The sequence below is a fragment of the Mirounga angustirostris genome, unplaced genomic scaffold (assembly GCF_029215605.1).
Source record: "Mirounga angustirostris isolate CCGP_5_RB_7025 unplaced genomic scaffold, mMirAng1.0.hap1 SCAF_17, whole genome shotgun sequence".
NCBI classification, from domain to species: Eukaryota; Metazoa; Chordata; class Mammalia; order Carnivora; family Phocidae; genus Mirounga; species Mirounga angustirostris.
In genome coordinates, this window is record NW_026991725.1 from 34,174,924 (window position 1) to 34,200,421 (window position 25,498).

A 25,498-nucleotide genomic window follows, 5' to 3' on the forward strand; every position below is an offset into this window, starting at 1 on the left:
TCATACACTATAGAGCCTTTTGTATTTGCCTTCTTTTACTCAGCATCATGTTTCCAAAGTTCATCCATATTGTGGCACGAATAAGCACTTTATTCCTTTCTATGGCTGAGTAGCATTCCATTGTATGGATATATTACGTTTTTTCCTCTTTTCTATTTCCCATCAAAATCTGGTGTCTGGAGAACCACTTAGGAAGTGAGTAATAGGGCGCCTGGGTGGCTCAGATGGTTAAGCGTCTGCCTTCGGCTCAGGTCATGATCTCAGGGTCCTGGGATCGAGTTCCGCATCGGGTTCCCTGCTCAGTGCAGAGCCTGCTTCTCCCTCTCCCTCTGCCACTCCCTCTGCTTGTGCTCTTCTGTCTATTTTTCTGTCAAATAAATAAATAAAATCTTTAAAAAAAAAAAAAGAAGTGAGTAATAAGTTACATCTCAGTCTACGTAATAGAACTTAAATTAAAAACTCATCCAGGGGAATTTGCATTGTTCAAGTGGGAAGCAGCTTCAAAGAAAATAATAAATTTCTAATGGTGAAGTCTCTGGGATGGGGACAGGGGACTTTTTTAGTAGTGAATCATGTCGTCATGAGTATCTGACTTCTTGTAAAGCCCAAGTCTACCAATGGCTGTGGGACTGGAAAAGGTATTGAATTGAGTAGATAGGTACTTGGGTTCTGATCCTGGCTTAGCTGTGAGTTAACTGTGTCACCTGCGTCTTCTTGGATGTAGTATTTTCTGTGCATTGTTTTGGTTTCATTTCAAGTGAGGCCCCTTGCTAAGCTCTTTTACAAGCATTATCTCATTTAATCCTCCCCAAAATTGTGTGGTGCACGTGTAATTTTTATGTGCATTTGATAAATGAGGAGTCTGTAATGATGAGGAGTAGGAAGACTAAAAACCATAGCCCGTTTCCCTTCTAGTAAATTGTGGGGGCAAAGCCCAGACTCATGTCTGACTATCTTTAGCATGAGCTCATAACCAGCATATGGCAGGGCTTGGCAAACTGGGACCCACCGTGTGTTTTTGTACAGCCCAAGAGCTAAAATGGTTTATCCGTTTTTAAGTGGCTAAAAAAAAAAAAAAAAAATTTCAAAAGAAGAATATTTCATGACACGTGAAAATTATACAGAGTTCCAATTTCTGTCTATAAATAAAGTTTTATTGGAACATAGCCATGCTCATTGGTTTACATATTATCTCTGCTTTCATGCTACAATGACAGTGTTGAGTTATTGGGACAGAAACTCTGGCCCACAGAGCCTAAAATATCTCCCGGCCTGGCCCTTTATGGGAGTAAATTTGCTTGTTTCCTCATTTGTAAAATGGAGGCAGGGAAAGAATTCAATTAAATTATTCTTCAGGTCCCTTTCAGCTTTAATGTTCTGAGAATGGCAGAGAAAGTTGTTTACATCTGCTTTCCTGTGAGGTTGCCAGCTCTCTGTGCTTTCCTTTCTCTCAACAGATGAGTTTGCCTCTTTGCTAAAAATGACTGCCCCTCATTCCCGCTAAGGGCTGTATATCTATGCCCTGACCTTACATTTCTGCGTCTCTCCTGTCCTTGATTCTTCTATTCTGAGTAGTAACAAGATTACCCTTTGTTACATGCCTGATGCTCAAGCTCTCAGTGGGGCTGTGAAGAAGGCTCAGAGATCATAGATGGAAGGTCAGATTTGTTATTTTCGTTTTAGAGATGTGCGAACTGAAATGCAGGGAGGGCACACTGTGTCTCCAGGACACATCAGTTAGTAAGTTGTGGTGCTGGAGTGTGGACCCCGGGTCACCCCTTTCTGATCCCAGGGCCATTCCTAATCTTGACTGATGTTCTTTTTGCCCTCTGTCTACCTAAAGTGATCTCCCCACTCTACTCTGCACCCCATTCCTCTATGCATACTCTCTTCATTTCCCTACCCCTCTTTCTCATGGTCTTTTTTGTATTAAGCTTGCGTCCTGAGAACAGCATTCCCAGAGGCCAGCTCTTCTGGCCATACCTGCGAACTCTACCCCACCCCCCACCCCGTGTGAGATTCTCCCCCTCTTGGGTGTGTTCCCAGCAACAAAGCATGAATTAACTCTGGTTCTGCCGTTTGCCGCTGTGTGACCTTGAATATATGACTTGACTTGACTAAGTCTGAGTGTCCACATCTGTAACATGGGATGATGGATCATCGCAACCACAGAGGCTTGATTTGGGAATGAAATGCGCTCACTCACATGTTATACCTGACCAGGCTTGGCGGTAGCTCTTGGTTTTCTCACTATTACTATAAAACAGTATTTTCTATCCTATTGCCCAGTCCCAAGCCCCAGAATTACCCTGCTGGGTTTTCTAGAGTAGTTCGTGGTTTCTCTCCACGCAGCTAACCAATTTATGTTCAGCTTATTTTTCACTCCCTGACATGTACCGTCTTTAGCCGTTAGCCCCTTCATCTTTATTTTTCTTCAGCTTATCTTACCTTGGTTTGATCATTTTCCCCTCCTTCCCTTCCAATCCTGTGCATGGGGCAGGCCTCCGCTCAAGCGCCTGAGTGTCCCGTGACTGAGTCCCTCTGTCCTGATCTCTTCCTTTCTGAACTTCCTTTGAGCGTGGACTTGCAGAGCCGTGGACCGTGGCAATGAAAGGCATCATGTTTTTCTTCCCACTTGGCCTGGTTAAGTAGCTTTAGTGGGGTTATTCAACCTGTCTGTGGCAGTGACAGCTACTGGGCCTTCCCTCTATTATATAGATCTTCTCTGAATCATATACACTTTCTTGTATTATTCACCATTCAGTCAACAAGAGTCGGAGTGCTTATTCTATAATAGGCTCTGAATTCAAGAAGGACAGATGGTAAAGACCAGTTTTATGCACTTGCACTTGAGAGTGAGTGCTTCTTTAGGAACCTCGCTTGCCTTAACCTAAATTCTGGCCCTGGTGAAGGACCTTCGCTTATCTTAGGAACTCACAATTGGAGCGGGGTGTAGGGGATGAACTGATACTCTTAAAAAGAGGGCAGGATAATAGCCACGGGAGAGGTTTCAACAACATAGAAGAAGTAGTGGTTAATTTAGGGGGCCTTAGGAAAGCTTCACAATGGAAGAGACTTTTGAGCTGGGTTTTGAAGGGTGAATAAGAGTTCGATAGCAAGGAGAACGCATCTTAGTCAGAATGAAGAGCAGAGGAAAAGCAAAGGACGTTGAACATTCATGTCCCGTGTGGTGTGTAAGTTTGTGATATTGCCAGGCTGTGTCTGGGCACTGGAGGAGAGGCAATAATGGAGGGAGTAACAAAAATTCAGATTTTTTTTTTTTCCCCCCCAATTTTTTTTTTTTTTTGGACTAAAAAGTCTATGTTCTAATTCTGGTACCTCAGTCTACTTCTGTATAAAATGTCTGAGTAGAGTGGGTCCTAAAACATTTTTAGAGACTCCAACCTTCTAGGTTTGTCATTCTGTACCAGTGAACTGCAGTGTGGTTATTTTCAGGCTCTCCCTCCTCCCTTTTCTTGTGTGACCCTGTGCTCACTATGTGAGGTAGATGGTGAATGGAAAGGTGGATTGGGTCATGAGGTTTAGTGGCACATCATCTGGAAATTTCTGGATGAAGGAGGGTGCTCTGCTAGTCTTGGCTGATTTCTTAGCCTTGAGGATGATTTCTGAATTCATAAGATTTTGTTGTCAGAATGCCCAGAAATGGATTCTTGCTGATCTTGGTGGGAAAGGAATCCGCTGGAAGAATTTGGGGTGGCTCGTAAAAGTTTCCAGAGGCTCAGAGAACTAGAATCAGAGGCAACAGAGCTGGCACAAAACCCCAAAATAGACCAAAGAAGGGGGCTGGTGCAGACTTTACTGTTCCCACCAGGGGGTACAAGATACACAGCTTGTATCACTCACTGCCACTGGACATGGGGTGTACTTGTCATCAGAACTGCTGCCGACAAAGCTTCCCCAGACTCATGGAGCTGCCACTACCATTGTCAAGTGCGGGAATGGATCATGGGTTGCCTCTGTGGTTTATATCGCTAGGGACTAGTTCCAAGTCGGCAGGGATTGCCCTGGGCTTATGCTCTAGTGCGGAGGATGCTGGGAACATGAGTCTCCTGCACTTTTAGCTGGCTGGCTGGCTTCCCCTCATGACGTGGAGGACTCCAAACATAGGAAGGGGGCTCGGATGCCAAATGCATGACAGATGTCCACTGCAGTCTCTAAGCTGGCCATTGTGTACATGCCACCAACTTTCTTTAGCTGGAGATTTATGGGAAATCCAAAGTGCATTTGCATCAGGAAAAGATTTTTACCAACTTTCTGAGATAGAGGAAGGAAACTCGACTCTGGGGAAGTGAAGCAGTGGAGAGAAAACTCTCGAGTCTTAGATTACTTACTGACCTCAAAAGCAAAAGGGCTGGCTCAGCCTTAGCTAGGTCTGTCAGTGAGCTAATTCTAGTTCATTTAACACAAGTGACGTTTTCCATGTGGATGGCATTGCCTCGATTTGTGCATGATTTTCAGAAATCATAGATAAAATCACGGATAAAAATTTGTTTTGTCCTCACTAAACACTTGATGGAGTAGACCAAGTAACTTTCCCCTTTCACCGAAAGGGGAATTGTTGCATATTTAAATGAAGTAGCTTGTTTTGGGGGCTGCGTAACTACCCAAGGCTGGGCCCTGGTCTTTCCATTTGTCTTTTAGTATTCTCCCCATACCACAGGCATTTCCCTGTAAGAATTCCCCTTTCTTTGGGTAACAAATGAATTGTCTGTAAATGCCTGAGTTCCATAAGGAGTATTCAAAGAACTCTTGATTTTATGCGTAATGATTGGGTTGGTGGGACATACACTGTAGCTTTGTTTCTCGCGGGTAGTTATTTGGATGAGGGACATGTTGCATTTCCGTGCTGCAGCTTGACAGCTAAACCTCATGAAGGTCTCTCTTCCTTATTTTGAGATACTTACTTTACCGGCTTCAGTTTCAAATGTATCCATCTTAGCTTTAGTTCAAATTTGTTTCAATCTCTTATACTGTGCAGAAGGTATATAGGGTTGCAGAAGAAATCTGATCGGTACCTACACACCTAAGGAGTTAAGAGCTTAAGGGAGAAAGAAATGTTGTTTATTTTTTACCCTGCAACAAAGGTATTTTGGGTATGTAGCATGTTGCCTTACCAGCTGCCGCCTCCTTTGGTGTTAGCTGGGTGTTCGTTGCTGTACTCTCTTCTGGTGATTAATGGAAACTGCGGTAGGGGAGGGCGGATCCATCATTTTGTCTAAGAATACCAGGTTTACATAATCGAGCCAGTAATTGACAGTTGACGGTTCGGCAGCAAAACTCCAGCCTTCTCCTAGGGAATGAAAACAAGGTGCAAGGATACAGCTTGGATTTACGTTAGTCAACAAGTTTTTGGAGTGACGCACGGGAAGCCTAAACGCTTGGAGATTGAATTGCTGGATTAAGAATCGTGTTACACGGGCAGGACTGGCTGAGCCAAGTCACTCACCTCAGTTTCTCCACCCATGTTTGAAGGTATTTGCTATGTACCAGATCCTTCGTGTGTGTTAGCTTATCACCCTCTCCCTGCTGACCTTTTTGGTGGGCGTTTTCTCTCTTTTGCGGGTGAGGAAATGAAAGCACCCGGGGAGGGGGGTGGTGAGTAATTGTCTTTGAGGTTCTGGAGCTAGTTAATAGGGTGGGGATGCAGACTTAGATCTGCATCAGCTTACTGGCCTTCTCTTACCCACCGCCTTTAGGCAGCATTTCAGTACTACCTGTAACGCCCACATTACATACTCCCTACCCTTTTATGGTGGCTGTGTTTTGAGCTTATCGGGGAAGAGGTGCTTGAAAACACAGTTGCTGGACTTCACTGATTTAGGCAATTCCGTCAAGTGGTCGTTGAATTTGATGCCTTTAGCAGATCTGATGATGTGGGTGATTTATATAACTTCATGTTTTATTGTCATCTTCCCTTCCTGCATAGGAAGGCGTCCTCAGCGAAGGTAGGTTTGGGAAGTGGAATTTGGAAATAGGCGCAGAAGGCAGTTTAGTAAACAGGGAGGGGTCGGAAGACGAAGGGCATAAAGGAAGGACGAATTGGAGTGGCATTCAGAGGGGTGAGCCTTAGCTGAGCAGGGGGTCGGTTAATGAAAGAATTAACAGTTAATCAGTTCATGGCAAGAGAGAGCAGGAGGCAAGGGGCTGGTAGCCCTAGCAGCAGAGGAGTCATGCAAGAGACGGGGCTGAGTCCAGGGAAAGGCAGACCAGCCAGACTCTTGAGGTCAGTTGGCAGACAGGGCCCCTCTCAACCTGAAACTGAGAGACTGCGTCTGGAACACAGCAGGAGGACTCAGCGGAGGGATGAAGGGAGGTCACTCAGTCAGCCTAAGACTGAAACAGGGAGGCATCTTTAAGCCACGACAGACTCACCTAAACATTGTTCAGCAGACCTCGGATTGGTCTTGCTCTTTCTAATTTCTATCTCCTGACTCCTTACCCCACTGAAGAATCAAGCAAAGGCCCCATTATCTAGCTCTGTAGGGAAATGTCCTTAGAGCATTTTTTTTAAACTGAAGTTTGATTCTCTGAGCCCTGAGGCTTAACATAACCCTGTTTTCCATGAGACTCTTTCCCAAAGGAACTTTTATATTCTTTTCGTTTCAATGTAGTCAAGGTTTTTCTGAAGAAGCACGACCTCGTGCTGGTCTGCGGTGCACGGAGAGCCCACGCGAGGTTGCAAAGGTGTGGGACCTTTCTGTTCCCAGCCATGGTGGGTGACTCCCGGGTCTCCCCACAGCCGTCCTGGGGCCTGGCCACACTCCCAGCTGCTGCCACCGCCGGCCGAAGCTCTTCTCATTTGCCATTGTGTTTTTCTTCTGCTTTTCTCTTCAGCCACATCGTTGCTCTAGGCCCCTGTGGTTTACTTCTTTAGCCGTCCCAGGTAACGAGAAGGCTCCTTCCTTCTGGTCAGCTAACTGTTCACAGGCCCGATGTCCTCTTGGTGGTTTGTCTCCTCTCGGCTCTCTTCAGCCTTGCTCAGTGCGTTTGTTTTCATTGCTGGGCGGGGAGGCGCTTCCTTGCCTTTTGTGCCTCTCATTTCTCCTGTCATTGGGGTCTGTGGCTTTTCCACATGGGGGAGTTGCTAAAAGAACACATCCCTTGACAACCGAGGTGTCGTGGGTGTTGCAGGGCTTGCTGAGTGGTGCTGTGGCCGGTGATCAGTGATCGGCAGGTGCCGCATGCCAAGGTCTAGGGCGGGGACCGGCGCTCCCCGCTTACAGGCGCTGAAAGGGACATGGTCAATCCTTTGGTGACAGTGGTGAAAAGTCATCAAGGGGCCTGTTTTTCTCCTTCTCTTAACATGATCAAATACATGGATTGTGGAGTCAGGCCACCTGAGTTCAAATCCTGACTCTTCCCCTTATTAGCTGTGTAGCCTTAGGCAAGTTACTTAACATCTTCATTTCTTAATCTGTAAAATGGGGACAATACTTGATATATTATAACATATTATACATCACAATACATGATATGTTTTATGCATTATAATATATAACATACAAAACAATGTTATATATGCCAACATTATATTACATGGATACTCCAGTATTATATTTGTAGATATTATAATTATAATGTTATAACAGAATGAGATATTATATTATAATGTAGATATTACATTATATTAAGTGCAGAATATGTAGAGATATTATGTTATTATCTATATTGTGTTATTATATATTATTATAATATATGGCATACCCACTTGCATTTGTTTTATATAACAAGCTACTATTATATAACATAGGCTATAACACTATCCATAACTTTATGTATACATAATACACATAACTTTACATAGGTATATATATAACTTTATATATGTATAATATATAGTACACATAACCTTATATATGTATATACGTAACTTTTTATATGTACATATATACATAACTTTATAAATGCATAATATATAATATGTAAAACTATCCATATACAGTGATTACACGTAAAGCCTTTAGAACAGAGCTCATATACAGCAAGGACATGCTATATCAGTTTGCATTATCAATTCTTTGGTTTGGTGGAGGTGTTTTTTGTTTTTGTTTTTGTTTTTGTTTTTGTTTTTTGGAGGGGGGAGTACATTTTTGTTTTTGGCTTAAAAGCAAAGCTGATTATTATTCCTCAATCTCCTCTGAGTGGTTAATTATCATTTCTATCCTTCCTTTAAGGATGCACTATTTCTTGGGGCATCTGGGTGGCTCAGTTGGTCAATCATCTGCCTTCAGCTCAGGTCATGATCCCAGGGTCCTGGGATGGAGCCCTGCATTGGGCTTCTTACTCAGTAGGGAGCCTGCTTCTCCCTCTCCCTCTGCCTGCCGCTCCCCCCTGCTTGTGCTCACTCTCTCTCTCTCTTTCTGTATGAAATAAATAAATAAATAAATACAATCTTAAAAATAAATAAACACTCTTCTCTATTTAAAAAAAGAAGGATGCATGGGTGCCTGGGTGGCTCAGTCGTTAAACGTCTGCCTTCGGCTCAGGTCATGATCCCAGGGTCCTGGGATTGAGTCCCCACATCGGGCTCCCTGCCCCACAGGAAGCCTGCTTCTCCCTCTCCCACTCCCCCTGCTTGTGTTCCTGCTCTCACTGTCTCTCTCTCTCTGTCAAATAAATAAATAAAATCTTAAAAAAAAAAAAAAGAAGGATGCAGTATTTCTCAAGTAGTAGGCACCCAGTGAGCGTGTAAAGCTTGGTTCAAATCGCAAGCACAGGGGGAAGCTGGTGTGAGTCCAGCCCGAGGCAGCAGCATTTGGGAAGGTTGGTATCCATGCTGCCTGGTCAGGAGGTAACCAGTCAGCCCACCTGGGCCATCTCCTTGGGCCTGCAGAGGTTGCCCTTGTGCCCAGTGCTTTTCTGCTCTATTCGGAGACTACTGGGTTTGGGATGAAGCCTTAGCGGTCATGCTCTGGCCCAGCCTTTATCCCTGCTTTGCCTCTCTGCAGCATTCTGGAGGTAGGGAACCAGGGATCAAACCCACTGTTCAAGTTTGGGGTAATAGAGTATTTTTTCCTTGAGATGACTTTCTTTTAAGATTTGTATTTGATGATGATGTTGAACTAGGAAGTGAGGCTAGTTTTTAGTTTATTCAAAAACCACATTTTGTGAGCATCTCATCTGCCAGAAAAATATAAATAAGACCCTACCCTCAGAAGAGTTATAGTCTAAATGGTACAGTTTTGTAAACACACACACACATACATAAACACACAAATATAATAGGAACACTATGGTAGGAGAGTATTTTTGGTACTTGTGGACACAAAAGCAAGAGGGTTCTCTTTAACCTTTGAGTGAAATGGGATGCGGAGGGGTGAACCTTGAAAATGTTTATGGAAGAGATTTTATTTGAGCTGAATCCAGAACATTGAGTAGGTTTGCATGAGTCAGAGAGAAAGGAAGCATATTCTAGACAGAGAAAACACCATGAGTAAGGGCACAGAACCTCAAAGCATCCTGGTGGTTTGAGAATTGCAAGAATTTGTCATGGCTGAGATGAGGTATGAGTGAAGGAGAACAATGAGAATTAACAATAGTGAATAGCCAGGGTTATCAGTGGCATGCCAGAGCTGGCTCCTGTCTGGTTCATGGGAGCCATTTATTAAATAGCCAGTAATTTTGTAAGCTGGTTGTTAAAATGGTGGTAGCTTGAAATGGACAGTGGTGGAAACATTTACACCGTGGAAATCAGCAAATACTACGTATCAGGGCTCCTCCTGCAAAGAACTGTGCCATACTCTACTGATGGAGATGACCTTGTATGCCACTCTGATAATTATTCTTTTTTTGTAAAAAAGATTTTATTTATTTATTTGAGTGGGGGAGTGCCAGAGTGAGAGGGAGAAGCAGGTTCCCCACCGAGCAGGGAGCATGACACGGGGCTCAATCCCAGGATCCTGAGACCAAGACGTGAGTTGAAACCAAGAGTCAGACGCTCAACCCACTGAGCCAGCCAGGCGTCCTGATAATTATTCATCAGCGTCCCTTGATGTAGGTGATGGGAGCCAGTGCAGGATGTCAGGCCGGGAAGCAACATGATCAGATTTATAATTTGGAAAGATAACTCTGTGTCTTTGGTCCTGTCGCTCAGGAAACAGACCCAGAGAGGGAGCTTTGCATGCAGAGGGTTTACAGGGGAGTGTTCTTGTGACTAGCATTTAAAGGGAAGCAGAAGAGCCCGGGACTGGGCAGAAGGCACAGTAGAGTAATGAAGCAGGTGTAAGGCCCATCCTGTGGGGAGGCTTTGGAGCTGGAATGGCCCATCAGAGTAAACCAACCCAGAGGCACAGGGGGTGTCAGGATAGAGGCTGTCCCTGTGGAGGGGTCCATAACCATGGTGAAGTGGCTCTGTTGCTCTGAGAGCACTTTGTGGAGAAGGCTTAGCGAGGAGAGGAGGGCGTGCCTCACGCCTAAAGGTGATCTGGTGGCAGTTTGGGGGATATATGAGCTCCGGGTGGTGGCGGGGGCGGGGTGTCAAGAAGATCGGGTGGGAGGGTATTAATGCAGTCCAGGTTAAAGATGATGAAGGCATAAACTAAGGAGGTAGCCAGAGAGATGGGCTAAGGTGTGCAAACCTGGGGTCTATAGGGCTAGTTCCCCTCCTGCAATAGTTCTCCACTAAGTGCCGAGGCTGCCTGCCCCCCAGGGTACATTTGGCTGTGTCTGGAAACGTTTTTGTTGTCCTAACTGGGAAGGATTGTGTGTCTGTGTGGATGCGACTGGCATCTAGTGGGTAGAGGTCAGAGATACTGCCAAGCATCCTACATAGCACAGGGCAGCCCCCCCATAACAAAGAATCAGCAGCCCCCCCACATCAGTAGGGGGGAGGTTGGTATGATATTTTTTTTTTTAAAGATTTTATTTATTTATTTGAGAGAGAGAGAATGAGAGAGAGTACATGAGAGGGGGAAGGGTCAGAGGGAGAAGCAGACTCCCTGCAGAGCAGGGAGCCCGATGCAGGACTCGATCCAGGGACTCCAGGATCATGACCTGAGCCGAAGGCAGTCACTTAACCAACTGAGCCACCCAGGTGCCCCGGAGGTTGGTATGATATTAACAAGAAAGGAATGATATTTGGGGTAAGGGACAGGAAATGGGAGAAGTCTTCTTTCTCTGCCCCTTCCCTGGGTGTCTGGGTATCGAGTCCCTAGTTCAGGACCAGATTGCCAAAGTGGAGACAATAGTTTACTGACAGTACTCTACAGAGAAGAGAAGAAATTTGATCTTACAAGCGAATGCATATCATCGAGTCACTCAAGCCCTGCTTGTCTCTTCTGGAAATTTGAATTCTAGGTAGCAATAAATTCTCATGTCTTTCCCTTTCATCTTTCTTCCAAAAGATGAAAGTAAACTAGAGCTTCATTCTGTATTGAAAAATACAGAAGTTCAAGCAAGCACATGATAAGGGGGTTCTTAGAATCACCTCTGGTTTTTGCTACCCTAGTAAAAGTTTTGCAAAACAATGGCAGAACTGCGGGGGATGCTATTAAAGCACATCGCTTAGGTTTTAGCAAAGTAGTAGAGCAAAGGAAGAACATTAAATTTATTGAGGCAAAAACCAGAAGTTGATGAGGGAGGTTCGAACTTAGGTCGTGGAGAAGCAGTACGTGAAATATCTTTGTTTGCTTCTTAACGTGAGCACCTTCAATTACAGCGCGTTGGTGAGGGCTTCGGTGCTATTTTATTATTATTGCTGTTGTTATTATTACTTGGCTGCAAGCTGGTTAGTGCACAGGGCGAACGCCAGCCGGGTGGTCTGAGACATCCTGGTCGGAGCTGAAGACGCGACTCCCAGCAGGTTGGAAGGGGCAGAGTGACTCCGGGAGGCCCAGCAGGTGCCTCTCGATGGGGCGGAGCCCGCTGAGTAGCGCTGTTGGCAGGAGCAGAAGTGCCGAGCTGCGGCGTGGGCGTTAGCGGGAGAAGCAGAAAAGGGAGATGTATTTATGCCTGCTACAGGATACCAGCTGATAGGCTGCAGTTGAAAACTCTTTTGAAAAGGGGCAGATCAGATCTTAGGTTTTTTGGCCCGATGGTCTCTTGCACCTCTGCTGCGGTGTGAAAGCAGGCAGACAATATGGAAATCAAGGAATGTGCTGTATCCAATAAAACTTTATTTACCAAAACGAGAGGCAGGCCAAATTTGGCCAATGGGCAGTGATATGCTGACTCCGGACTACGGTCTTGAGGAGTCTGGTGCCCTTAAAAAAAAAGATTTTGACGGGCGCCTGGGTGGCTCGGTCGTTGGGCGTCTGCCTTCGGCTCAGGTCATGATCCCAGGGTCCTGGGATCGAGCCCTGCATCGAGCTCCCTGCTCAGCGGGAAGCCTGCTTCTCCCTCTCCCACTCCCCCTGCTTGTGTTCCCTCTTTCGCTGTCAAATAAATAAAATCTTTAAAAAAAAAAAAAAAGATTTTGATATGCCGTTTAAGGAAGGTGTGGATAAGGAGGCCTAGGTATGACTAAGATTTATGACTAAGGGGCCAAACACATTTACTTTCTTTCCTTAATTTGGGGCTCTTACTCTTGGCCATCCCTCTCGTTTCTTTAAATAATTATACACACATAATTTTTATATTTAATAATTATATATTTATATTTAATCATTATATACATATAATTTTATATTTAATAATTTGTTATTAATTGATCATACAGAAATCACTTATAAGTTGATTACATAATAATTTGATTTATAATAACTGATTTTCTGTTTTTTGGGGGGAAATGTTAAGTAGTGGGAGGAAACTTTTCTACTCTCCTCTCTTAGCTCTTGGTAAATGCAATTTTAGTTATTTTTTTCTCCTGGGTGTAGCTCTTTCATTACGTTTTCTTCTATATTACCATTGCCCTTGGGTTCCAGGATTCTCAACCTTGACTGTATATTAGGATCACCTGGGGGAACTTTTAGCTATCCCAGTGCCCAGGCTGCATTTGGAACAATTCGTCAGAACTCCAGGGATAGGGCCAGGTATCATTATATTTTAAAGCTCCCTGGGGACTCAGATGTGCAGCCAACCAAGGTTAGGAACCGCTGCCTTGGATTTAAAAGAAAAAATTGTCCTAAACATTTGCTTTAGATGCAGAGGGAAATTTAACCTGTGTAGGGATAACCATTTCTGGCCTGCAGGTTTTAACTATGAAAATTGGCTTCTTCAGCTTTTAAGGGTATATTCAGACAAACTTACTAGTGACACAGTAAGTAGAACCTTCTTTGTTGTGGTTTGGTACTGGCAATAAAAGAAATATCAGGAAGCTAATGTGACTTAGCTGATGGGTCTATTTCTAGCCAGAAGCACTTTCTCCATCAGCGAGTGTGGTGACAGTCTTTGAACATGGTGAAAGCTTCCAAGTTTCAGTGATTAAGTCATTACCAATCTTACCAGAGTAAATGATCAGGATATATGTTCTGACTGTGTCCAGAGGGAATAACTTTCTAACATTGTCATGGGTGCACACGTATCCGATGGTGTGTCTTAAAGAGAACCTAATTGATTAAGTGAAAGGTGATTTCTGTTCAATGTCGGGAGACATAGGGCAATTCCAAAGCTACATTCGAGGAAATTTTGTAAAGATATGTCAAAATTAATTTGGAAATACAGATATGGGGATAATCATATTTTGTAAGTAGTGACATTTTTGAGGGATCCAACAGCATTTTTTCACAACAATCATGTTTTTGTTTTCATTTTACATTTGACAAACAGAAGATTCTAACCTTGTGACCCTGGAATGGCTCAAGCATTTAATATTCAAGGCTGGATTTCAAGGATTTAGTGCTTTCTTTCCTAAGTGAGAGTTAGAGAATCATGATATTTTGGGGGGGAGCGTGGGAGGAGTTTTCCCTCAGTAGCAAAGTGTCTGGTGACTAGTAAAGCTTCTCAGGCTCCATTATACTGGAGATGTGAGAGTTGCTTCATTTATTGAGGGCTGATGGAAAGAGAAGAGGATTCTGTCCGCCGTGAGTAATGGAATGCCCAATGACAGTGCTTGCAACAATAGGGGCTTATTACCCCCTCTATGAAGATATTGCAAAGGCACCATCCCAGGGTTGGTTGGTTCAGTCATTTCACCATGCTCTGGCTTTGGGAGTATCCCTTTGAGTGCTGGTTCCCTTGACTTTTTCTTTCTGGTCACAGGATGGCTATCATGATGTAACATGACCACATCAAAAGGCAGGAAGAGAAGGGGGCATTTCTCCCCTGGGTCCTATTATTATTATATTAATCAGGAAGGAAAAGCTTTCCAGTAGCTCCCAGCAGACTTCCTCTCAGATTTCAAACCTGGAGCCAAAAGCTGTTACTTGTTACTTGTTCACCCTCAAACCCAGACTGGTAAAAGGGGTTACCATGGTTAGCATAGACTAGGGATTAGCAAACCTTTTCTATAAAGAGCCTTGACTGTGAGTATTTGGGGCTTTGTGGGCCCCCTAGGGTGTCTGTTTCTTTTTCTTTTTTTTTTTTTTTTTAAAGATTTTATGTATTTATTTGACAGAGAGAGACACAGTGAGAGAGGGAACACAAGCAGGGGGAGTGGGAGAGAGAGAAGCAGGCTTCCTGCTGAGCAGGGAGCCCGATGCGGGGCTCGATCCCAGGACCCTGGGATTATGACCTGAGCCGAAGGCAGATACTTAACGACTGAGCCACCCAGGTGCCCCAGGGTGTCTGTTTCATATGCTTCTCTTCTTTTCCTTAACCCTGTGAAAATGTAAAAACTATTGTTATATCTAGGGGTGTTTGCCAGGCCATGGACCCTAGCATTAACTAATTAGTTGTGTTTCATCTCCTGAGGCTGGTGGAGGGGTCCACCATCCCTGCCCACGTTGCCACCCATTTTTTGAACTAAACCGTGATTTGGTTAGCAAACTGGGTGGGCAGCCAACTCTAAATTCCATATCTGGTCCATTTGTATAAATTTCAAAGTGATTTGGCAATGGGTGATTTAATGAAGAAAAATTGGGCTATGAATTCTCAGGACTTTAGTAGAACTCTAATTGGAATGGGCTTATGCTCATTATGGTAGTCAGGGTAAACTAGGTAACAAATAATCCCCAAATCTCAGTGGCTTAACACAAGAAAAATGTGATTCCTTGCTCAGACTTCGTGTCTCAAGTGAATTGGCAAGGAACCCTACTCCACTCGGTGATGCAGGGACCCACCCTCATGGAGGCTCCACCATCGAGTAGTTGTGCCATCTGGAATACATGGCCTTCTCAGTTTCCAAGAAGACAAGGGAAAGAAGGAGACTAGAGAATAGCTCTTGAGCTTCCTGCTGCCTCATCCTGAAAGTGACCTATTGCACTGGCCAGAACTGATCACATGGGTCAACCCAACTGGAAGGAAGGCTGGGAAACATGGGGGAGCAAAGAGAATATTGGTTGAGTGTTGTTATCCCTTCCACAGCCCCACTGCTTTCTTCATATTCTTCCAGAAGAAGAGAAGAGACTTGATGAAGTTGTATGATGACAACATTATAACAACAGTAGTTGCTGGTCCTTTACCTTCTATCTCATTTTAAACTCTTGTTTATCTCACCCCCCCCTTTTTTTTACATTTAAAAATCACATTTTTCTCTTCTCCCACACCTTTTCCTTTCCTTATGCAGTTTAGGATCTTGTCAGTAGTGTCTAAAAGTTAGAGTGCATAAATCAGAAAATGATAGATGTGGAAAGGTGTATCATAATTGGATTACACTATTATAAAAATGCAATAGGATTTATCATCGCAGTGTCAAAAGGACTTTATTTTGCCTTTTGAATTTGCCTTTTACCCATTGAGTCTCAACTGGGAGTGCTGTTGCTTCCCAGAGTACATCAGGCAATGTCTAAGGACCTTTTTTTGGTTGTCACAGTGGGGTGGGGTTGCTACAAGGATCCAGCGGGTAGAAGTCAGGTTTGCTAACAAACATTATACAAAGCGCAGGACAACCCCTGACTATAGAAAGTTATTAGGCCCCAATGTCAGTCGTGCTGAGATAGAAAATGTCACCCCCTTTTCTTAATTACCTCTTCAAGTCCTCATAGTCTTGGGCAGCCTTCTCATATTTACATGACTCTGACTTATTTCATTTTTTTTGTGGAATATATCCAGGTAAAAATGTCACCTCCAAGAGTGTATATAGGTAGTTGACTCTTCAACAGATTTTTGTGATGATTAGGTAGACTTTTTTGGAGTTCAGGCAGCATCTCTGAATGCAATTTTTACATGTTTTTCTTTTGTCCTTCTCGAGCTTTATTCATCTGTGGAATTCTAAACGATTTCACATTGATAATCCAAGCTGCCATTGTCAAAGTATAATTTTTAAGTTGTTAAAAATTGTGTCTTATACAAATATATGGTGAGCATATATCCAGTATTTTTATGATTTGTTAATGAGGATAGCAAAGCTGGTTCATGAGAGAAATCAAGAGACTGAGGATTTATAGACACTGGAGCAAGAACATTGGTATAAGGTGCTGATTTAGATCCAAAACAGGTTAATATACTTGAGGGCTATAGATAAACTGTTGGAGTTATTAGATAATATCTATGACATGGATATAAATGAAAATAGCAGGTCAAACAATTAGTGCTCTGGAATAATGGTTCCCAGATGTAAGCATGCATTAGAATCACCTCGAGGGCTTGTTGAAACCATTGCTGGCCCCAGCCTCAGTTTCTCCTTCTGTGATGCTCTGTGATGGGGAAATCCTGGTAGCTCTAACAAGGGTCTCAGGTGATGCTGCCGAACCTGGTGATTCAGGTAACACACTTTTGAGAGCCATTGCTTTAATAGGTCGTTGAAAGACATGCAGTTGACCTTCTGCCTTATTTTAAGTGTTAGATGTTTTTCCTCAACACCCGTAGAAGAAATTCCATAATTGAGAAAGAAGAGAGAGCAAGAGAAAATGGAAGGTGGCTAGGATAAGTTGTCCTGGGATGACAAAGTAACTCACAGATCTCAGTGACTTAATAAATACTGCTATTTTCACTCATTTTATATCCTATAAAGTTGGATGAAGCTCAGACTATCGTCCTTCAACAATGCCAAAACCCAGAACACATGGGTTTTGAAGGTGTCTGTGGTGGACAGGAGAGCCAAAGACTCTAACATGGGCTTTTCACAAACTCCTAGACCAGATTGGCACCTGTCAAATCTACACACATCCCACTGGCCAGAACTAACTGCAAAGGAGGCTGGGGAATCTGGGAAAACTCATGTATATTTAGAGAGCATTTGCTATCTCTACTGTATGTTTTGTAAATACAAGAGTGTATAAATGTGTACTTACTGATCGAAGGACCCAAAGCATCTTAATCATGGTAATGTTATTCTTACTAAGATTATATTTAAAGGTGTATATTTCACACTCAAGATTATCGATTTCTAGAAGAGCAGTTAAGGGATAGTATCACCACAGAAAATTATGAGGTTGAAGTAGGGAAGATTCTAGAGTTTGAAATTGCTATTAATGATAAAAAAAAAGTTTTGAGACGAGTGGTAATGAATTGCATGGACAAACGTTTGTAGCCCCAAGTGAAATATATGTAAAGAGAGAGAACCCTTAATTATCTTAGTAGGACAGTAGACTCTTCGATCTTGGGATGCAGCAAACTATAGGTTTGGAGTTTGTGGAATGGTGTTTTAACTCTTGCCCTGCCTCCAATTCCCTTTTGGGAGTGTTAAACAGTTGTGCTCACCAAACATTCACTTAAGGATTATAATGTGCCATACTCAAGGTGAGATGGATTATGTGATTCTTAAAGGCTTTCCCTTTTGACTAGTTGTTAGCCTCATGAGTCATTTAGCTGCCTGATTGTCAGTTTACTTATCTGTAAAATGGGTCTCCTAGGAATATTGTGAAAGTTAAATGAATATTTATACAATGTACCTAAAAATTCCTACCCTAAAGGTTCCTTTGTTCTTCTTTCCCTTATACTTATTAACATGGGCTAGAAAAGTTATTATTGAGATCTTTGTTATAGGATGACCAACCCTACAGATTTGCCTGGGACTGAGTGGGTTCCTGGGGTGCTGGAATTCCCGTTTAAAAACCCGGAATGTCCAGGGAAAACAGGAATGAGTTGGTCACCCTATTTAGTGGACCTTCTTAGAACTTGCCTCTGGCTTGGCCTGGGGAAATGCCTATACTTTAGATCTCTTTATGGGGGAAAATAGTACCTGGGTTTTGAGATGTCTCTTCTGTTCTTTTACAGGGAAGGAGCCTGGTTAGGGATGGCCGAGGATTTGTGTTGAGTCTTATTATTTTAGAGTAAGGCAACTTTCTGTCTTAGAGCTTTAAAACCATTGATTCTAGAAATTGGCTTAGATTACCTTTCACCATTGTAATAATCCAGATCTCTAAGCTCATTATAGTTGGGTCAGCTGTGCGATACACATATAGGACTTTGCTAAGGCAGAGGTGGTAATTTGAGAGTGAGGATAGGCTTGACTGGACCGATGGTTTTCTTAGAGAGATCCAGGAGTCCCAGGTGATATCTTTCCTAAACTCTTTTTCCCCATGGTTTCTTACCACTGAATCCTGCTATTTCTACCAGAGATGTCTCCCCTGCCTGGCCTTCTCTCTTCATCGTAGCTCACTGCTTTGTTTTGGGTATTCTTATACCACCTGCCCGTGTATTTTATCACCAATCTCTTCAAATACGTCTCCTACGCTGCTGCCAAGTATCTTCCTACAGAACGTCTATCCTCCTCCTCCTGCTTCAAGATGGCCCCTGAGCTTCCTTTTGGCCACCACAATAAAAGCCAGTTTCTTAGCTTGGAAGCCCTGCCTGACCTGCTTTATGAGCCACCCACGTGGAGCCCTTTCGCAATCCACACCCCTGCATATGCTGCTCCATCCTCCTTTTACAACAGCTTCCTTTTCCTTTCCCCACCTGGACATGACGCACCTGTCCTTTGGACCTGGTTCAAGTGCTCTCTTCCTTGCGAGAGACCTTAGTACCTTTCCGTAATGGTGGCTTCTTCTGTTGAAGGATACAGCTTGGGGATGTAGAGCTTGATTATGTCTCCCTACTCTGCTTCTGATTCCCTTGGTGCACCAACAACAAACATTGAAGGAAGGGCTCCCATTGCTAAGCACTGTTATGGTGTTTTCCCTGTCTTATCCAATGCCCGTTGACATGTTTACCCCCCACGTTGAGTGGCATTTATCTGCGAGTTGTCAATGTTTGGCCCACAGGAGGTGTTCAGCATGAATACTTGAATGAATGAAGCAGCTCAATTCAGGGTTTTCAAAGGAGATCCTCTCCTTTTTTAAAGTGTATCCTTTGCTGGGGTCTTGCTCTTCCAAGTAGGGTCCCTGGACCTACACACCAGCAGCCTGGCATCATCAGTGAGCTTGCTAGAAATGGCAGGATCTTCAATCTCACCCCGGACCTGCTGCATCAGAATCTGTATTCTACCAATCTCCCCAGAAGATTGGTAGGCACATTCACATTTGGAAATGTACTGCCGTAGGCTGGTGTCACATCATGGCCCCGTTACTATATGTAACACATTCACCTTCAATGCAGGGGGTTCTTCTAAAAAAATGAGATCTCCCTCCCTCCTTCCCTCCCTCCCTTCCTTCCTAAAATGCACGTTCCTAGGACCTGCCCTAGACCCATTGAATCAGAATGCCAGGTGGGTAGGGCCACTATCTTTTAAACAAATACCTCAGGAGATTTATATCATCCCCAAGTCTGAGAACCACATCCCAGGGAATTTCTTAACTGTTTTGTTGTCTCTGATTTCCCCCAAAACTTCGGACTTAGGAGGTCTGTCCTCAGAATTAGTGTTAACTCTGTTGAGGTTTGGCCCCCGTGGTCCTTTCCAGGTTCCCTGTTGTTTTTTATTTTATTTTATTTTATTTTATTTTATTTTATTTTATTTATTTATTTGACACAGAGAGAGACAGCGAGAGATGGAACACAAGCAGGGGGAGTGGGAGAGGGAGAAGCAGGCTTCCCGCCGAGCAGGGAGCCCGATGCGGGGCTCGATCCCAGGACCCTGGACCATGACCTGAGCCGAAGGCAGATGCTTAACGACTGGGCCACCCAGGCGCCTTTTCCCCCTTGCTGTTAACAGCACTGTTGTTCCCCTGCTGCCCCCAGATTCCCCCCTGGCTTCCATCCCATTATTGGAATTACCCTTTACCTTGCATTAGAAATGCACAGTGTCTCTGAGTTTCCTTTTCTAGTAATTGCCCCACTTCTCTGCGTGCATCACTCCTTTCAAGCTCATGGTGTGTTGCCAACACCTTGGTTTTCTCCATCGTCCCCGTGCTCGCTTATCTCCTGCAGTCTGGCTTCTCGCTTGGCTTTGGCTCCAGAGCTCTTCTCGCAAAAATCACCAGGGACTTCTTTATTTTCATATTCACTGACCTTTTTGAGCACCTTAAAGAAAATCTCTTAGAGGTTGGCAATCTTGTAAAAAAATCACGTATTATGGTTTTAACCTGTGTTGCTGGTGTGCAGAGTTGAGCACGAATGTCAGCTTCTAAGCCAGGGAGAAGTTGGAGCTTACTCTCTCTTTACTTGCCAACACCCAGGGTAGGAAAGTAGTCAGTCACTGAAGGTTTTTATACTTAAAAACGTGTTTTACAAATTCAGATCTACTGCAGTGTGTATATATATATATATATATATATATATATATATATATATATATATATATATTTAACACTGAGCTAGTGATTTTAATTCCTAATTCATTACATGACCAGATTTCTTCAGATAAATCATTGCTACTATTATTCTTATGTTGCTTATCATTCTGTAGTTGCTTTTAGCTATAGTCTTCCCTTGTTTTATAGAGTGCACCCATATTCAGAGTAGCTAAATAAGCCGTCATCTTCTCTTTGAGAACCTGTAAACTCAGTCTTTAAACTTTCAGTGAAAGGGGAGGTCATCAAAAGGAAAAAGAAGAAGAATGCACCGTGCTGGACATCCTTCTAAAAACAACAACAATAAAAAGCACAGAATCCTTTCTCCCTCCTTCCCTCTCTCCTTTCCACTTTCCCTTCCTTCTTTCCTTCTCTTTTTTACAGATCCAGCAAACACGATCCAGGCAGGACATTAGGCTCTGGGGATAGAAGAATGAGACAGACATGGCCCCTTGCCTTTACGATGCTGACGGTTTAGTGTGGGCCAGTCAGTCTTGTCATCCAAGAAATACAACAATTTGTTAAACATACAGGGAAGGTGAGAGGGTACAGCTGCTGGGGGGGGGGGGTGACGAAGATGGGGTGAGTGGGGAGCAGGTGGAGACTCATCAGAGGAGGGATCTCGTTAGTGCTGAATCTTGACAGGTGAGCAGGTACCTCCAGTTGGAGCTGCTGCAGCATGGGGAGGGCGGACGCAGAGGTATTCAGGCTCTGCAGCCCCACGAGGGGCACCCGGAGATCACCAGGCATCCTGAGGGGGTATTGACAGAGGAGGCTGGGGAAGTGGGAGGAGCAAAGGGAGCACAAGTCTGGATTTTAATGTGGGCAGTGGGCATCTGCGACAGTGAAGAGGACCATGGGTTGGAGAAATGCAATTCCCGAGAGATGGGGTGTCATAGGCAATAGAGTGCAAGGTCTAGCCAAGATGCGACAGTCTGAGAGGTTGTGTATGGAGAAGTCACTGGCATCGTAGAAACCTTGACAATACCACAGGTGAGAAGCACAGGGAGAAAATAGGCTGAATGCAGAATCTCGGGTCAAGTTCGCCTTTGATGGGGACGGTAAAGGAAGAGCTGCTTAGAGAAGGAGGAGGAAGACCTGCGTGGTGCACTTTCAAAACCCTTCCTAATAAGTCATAAGAAAAGTGCTTCGCATAGGGACAGAACTTGTGTGTCCTCATTCCTGTGCCTGGAGTAACTCAGAACAAAATCTCCCCTTCCAACGCAACAGCTCTTGCAAGGATTGGGACGGTGCTTTCCTGATCCCCTTCATTTTTTCCTCCGGGGGCGACACCCTCCCTGTTATCCCCGCTGGGTCCCTAAGTGACATGGTTTCCACATTGCTTACCTGCACTGCACATCGTGGCCGGCAGCACGAGGTCACCAGGAAACAGAAAGAACGAGGGAGATGACCTCCCCGTGTCTTCGTGCCTTCCTCCTTCCGCAGACAGTCTTCTCTTCCAGACTCTGCGTGAGCTGTTGGGTCAGTGAGCCCGAGGGCTGGAAGAGGCAGCTCTGGGATCGCTGAATAGTCTCGCTTTGTCTGGAGGCATGTTTTTCGGACTGTTTCTGGTGCTTGACAGGGTGGTTTTTGTTCTGGGGAGAGCAGGCTGCTGAGAAAGCTGCTGGGCTCCCCTTTCCTCTGGAGCTATCTCCAAGGCCCTCCCGGGCACTGGAGGCAGCATCCCGAAGGTGCCTCTGCCCAGAGGAGGTCATCCGAGGCCTCTGCGTCCTTGTCCCGAGTCTAACTCAGATAGCAGAGGGGAAGAGAAACTGCCACCAAGCTCACCAGCTTCACAGTCATCGGGAAGGAGCCCAGGCTGGCCAGATTCCATTTTAATCGGTGATCACACATGACCAAAAAAAAAAAAAAAAGAAAAAAGAAAAAAGAAAACAAAGCAGCTGTGTACCTACCACTTTTCATAACTTTGCCTCCATGGTTGGCAGTCGGATTGCTTCCCTTTTGCAGAAAACACGATGTGAGGTTGGGTCAGAATTTCTGTGTAGAAGTTTTGAAAGGAGGCGATTTGGAAAAGAAGGTGAAATTAGTAAGGTTTTCAGTTCGCATTTGGGATGAATCACACCCCTTTGGGGATTGTAATGGGCAAAACCTAAATGCTGACATTTCCCTCTCGGGCCTTCCTGCTTTCTCTGGCACGCCGGGGCACATGAATCCCTTCCAGGTGGGCTTTGAGGACATACGGCGAGGGGACCGTGGGCAAGAGAGGCCGTGGGGGCCTCCGCCTCAGCCGGCGGGGAGCACGTTAGCATCTTCTCCGTGGGAGCATGGACTCTGGTTGGCTGACGGGGGTGGCAGGCACATTCCAGCAGCGAAGGGAGGCTTGGCTGGTCTTTATGGGTTCCAGAACATGCAGTTCTTCCATAAAGTGACAGGAGAACACAGTGTGCTATTGAGTGCTGCTGGATTTGTATGGAGCCACCTACTTTTCCCCCCCGAGGGTCAGGACAAAGGTGGTTTCTTTGAATTCTAGACCAGCAGTCTGAAGCACTTTAGGTTTGAGGGCCGTTTCTGCCCCATATTATTTTTATGGCCTTGGTTAATGTTTCTTAACTACTCTGAGCTACAGTTTCATCTTCTTCGTGTCTGTATGCTGTGGATAGTTTTGCCCTGCGTATGTGGCCTGCATGATCGAGGCCTGATTTCTGGGCCTGTCTGGAAAATACAGATGCAATTGTAAGATGTCTGGGATTCCCTTTAAAGAAGTAGGGCTGGGGGTATAGATGGGGGAAACAAGACTGGCCGAGAATTGATAATTGTTTAGGAAGGGTGATGCCTACATAGGGGTTCCTTAGAGTGTTCTCTTTTGTGTATGTTTAAAACTTCTTATAATAAAAGGCAAAAAAAGGGGCACCTGGGTGGCTCAGTCATTAAGCGTCCGCCTTCGGCTCAGGTCGTGATCCCAGGGTCCTGGGATCGAGCCCTGCATCAGGCTCCCTGCTCCGAGGGAAGCCCGCTTCTCCCTCTCCCACTCCCCCTGCTCGTGTTCCCTCTCTCGCTGTGTCTCTCTCTGTCAAATAAATAAAATCTTTAAAAAATAAATAAATAAATAAAAGGCAAAAAAAAAGTTTTCTTAATTACCCCTATCAGAGGTGATCACTCCCACACATGTGTGAAGCTTCCTTGTGACTTCCGCTTCCTGTTATGGTGGTTGATGAGCTCGTATAGTTCAGTAGTTAGAGACCAGGCATCCTGATTTGCTCAGGGCACTCTTGGAATGCTCCTTTGTCCCGCATTCCATCTGGTTTAGCATTTATCCCAGATTTTTATTTTTATTTTTAAAACAAAGTATCATTATCTCATAGTTGCATTAAAACAAGCCAGGATGGGGCGCCTGGGTGGCTCAGTCGTTAAGCGTCTGCCTTCGGCTCAGGTCATGATCCTGGGGTCCTGGGATCGAGTCCCGCATCGGGCTCCCTGCTCGGCGGGAGGCCTGCTTCTCCCTCTCCCACTCCCCCTGCTTGTGTTCCTGCTCTCGCTGTCTCTCTCTGTCAAATAAATAAAATCTTTAAAAAAAAACAAGCCAGGATGGGTTTTAGAGACCACCGCTGTTTAATGCTGGCTTCTGCTATGATCTCATATGTGGGAGGTGTCAACGCAGCTTGAATTTTATGTTAGTGCCCAGACATACCCAAAAGATGCCCAGCGACGGCTTCTCTCTCTTTTCCTTGCTTGTCATGGAAGGCTTGCTTATTGAAAAATCCAGGGGGTCAGCGTTGGCTAGCTCCTTCCTGTCTTAGGTGGTGGGAGAACTTGAGACCATTGTGGCCCACACTGTGTTCCCTGAAACACCAAGTTAGAGGCTTCAGGGCTCAGGAACCGACCTAAAGGATGTGAGCACGTGCCAAGAAAAATAATTCTGCTTATGTCATTTTAGAATGTGCATTTTGCTTTAATGCACATATGTATATATATGTGTGTGTGTATGTGTATGTGTGTATTTAGAAAGAATTTCATTTTGAAAACAGCTTTCAATAGGTTTGGGTTGTATAAGTTCACCGCTGTAATGAAACCAATCTGTTCATCAGTCGATAAATATTTAAAATGTTGTGTAATTTTTATTATTTTTCTTACCACCTTTCCCTCACACCAGTGTCCCTGTTTAAATGATAAGGTATGTATGCACCTTACTTAATAGTGGACTCTGAAGGTAGACTTTTGGCTCCAATTCCCAACTCGGGGGCATGTGAACCATTTCCCTTTACGTCTGTTTCCTCATTTGTAAAACAGAGATGATAATGGTTGATTATAGAATTTTCATGAGGATAAATCAGTTATTACCTGTATCGTATTTAACATAACATTTTCCCTCTTTTAAACACTGATGACTTATTCTGTTTTTGTTTGATTCCTTTTTATCTTCTCTACTAGATTATATGCCCATTTAGGAGAGGAAATGGTTTCTTTATTTTTAAAGGCCTCCACAGGGCATGATATATAATAACTCCTTGATAATACTTGTTGATTGAATGAATGAATGAATGATAGGCACTGTTTTAAATGACTGGAGCCAGCTGGTGTGGTTCGAGTTGCAATCCGTGTATATGAAATCGAGCAATGTCCAGGCAGGAATTCCAGATTTGTCTAGTCCTTGTTGGGACCCCAGTTGGGCTAACTGAACCGACCACCTCAAACACAAAGTCTTAAATAAAATGATGTTTCTATGTTCTGTATATCTGTAAGTGACAGCCTGCCCACTTATTTCCCTGAACTGGTCATCTTACTGGACCCCATTCTGTTCTTCTGGTTGGTGCTTTACTTGGAGCTAGGTATTACTCAGCCAGTTATTTGCTCATACTTGTATACCGGGCAGGGAT

General features: G+C 44.3%; 1 protein-coding gene across 1 annotated transcript in view; it reads left to right on the plus strand.

Annotated features, from left to right (window-relative positions):
- The window catches only part of MAP2K6 (mitogen-activated protein kinase kinase 6), a 116,198-nt gene that overhangs the window by 19,888 nt on the left and 70,812 nt on the right, over positions 1 to 25,498 (plus strand). The gene's annotated exons all lie outside the window — the stretch shown is intronic.